The sequence below is a fragment of the Rhagoletis pomonella genome, unplaced genomic scaffold (assembly GCF_013731165.1).
Source record: "Rhagoletis pomonella isolate Grant_MI unplaced genomic scaffold, Rhpom_1.0 Rhpom_scaffold_00001, whole genome shotgun sequence".
NCBI lineage: Eukaryota > Metazoa > Arthropoda > Insecta > Diptera > Tephritidae > Rhagoletis > Rhagoletis pomonella.
Genome location: NW_023458555.1, coordinates 78431464 through 78432964, shown reverse-complemented (window position 1 = coordinate 78432964; position 1501 = coordinate 78431464).

Genomic DNA, 1501 nt, shown 5'->3' with positions numbered 1-1501 from the left:
ACAGGTGGAACGATTCCACAGTACATTGACAGAAACAGCTAGATGCATACGAAATGAGGGTGTCTCAAATGATGTCGTGGAGTTGATATTGTTGGCAACAATTAAGTACAACAATTCGATCCACTCGGTCACGGATCATAAGCCTATAGACGTAATTTATGGAAAGGAAACCTCAAACAAAGATATAGAGGAGAGACTTAGAAAAAAACAGACAAGAGATTTAACATTTCATAATAGGAAAAATAAATACAAAACATATGAAAAGGGAGATGTTGTATACGTGAAGGTAAACAAGCGACTAGGGAATAAGTTGTCAAATATTTACGCACAGAAGATGGTTCAGGAAGATTTGGGTACTACCGTTAAAATAGATGGTAAAAAAATTCATAAGGATAATATCCGATAATTTCAGGTTTTTTTCTCGCCGCTGCCACAGCTAAAATTGTTGACTATTCCAACTCACCATATATTTTGATAGAGGATGGCGAAGCCGCGGTTTACGAGGAAATGAAATATTTGATTCACAAGACGGAAATAAAGGATTTCTCTAGGATAGCTAACGAATGTCTGGAAATTGCCAAGGACTTTTCATACACCGAACTACAAAAAAACAATAGAGATAGACTCCGAACAAATAATTAGAATGGTTGATATATTGACACTGCATCATAGGCAAGCACGTAGCATCAATTTGCTAGGCACCGCGCTGAAATATGTTGCAGGGACTCCTGATTTCTATGACTTTTATGACGTAAAAATAAGAACAGAAGCATTGATAGAAAGTAATAATGAACAGATTTTCGTAAATGCGGAAGTAACAAATAAAATTAAAGAGTTAACAAAAAAAATTAACAATTTAAAAACAGACAACTCATTCACCAAAGAAGACAACCTTTTTGAACTTATTTCACATAGAAATAACATTATTGTCTTAGAATTAAATAATATCATATACTCTGTTATTATGGCAAAAAGGAACATTGTAAATCCCTTATTGCTAACAAGGAATGAAGTAGGAACAATTGGATCGAATGTAAAAGATAAAATTAGCGTAGCAAATATACTTAGTAATTCAAAGTTGAAGGTTATGCAAAACAACGAAACAATATATTTTGTTATCCAATATCCAGTTATTAAAGAATTTTTGAAGAAGTTTTTTGTCAGGGCTGTAATTAAAAATGAAAAAATTGTAATCTTTGAATCCAATATAGTAGGAAAAAGCGAAAGCCAATTTCAATTGTTAAAAAATTGTAATAACAAAACTACCATAAGTTTTTGTCAAATAATGCATGGGGAAGGTTGCCTGTTAAATCTTGTTACCGAAAACAACGGGCGCAACACAAGTAACACAAAATATTACAGGGCAATAGAAAGAGTCAGCGAAGGAATAATAGTTTTAAGTAATAACCGATTCGTAATAAATCAAGGCGGAGAGAGTAACACAATTGTTAATTGAACCTTTTTGTTGGTTTTCAATGAGGATGTTACCATAAATGGAACA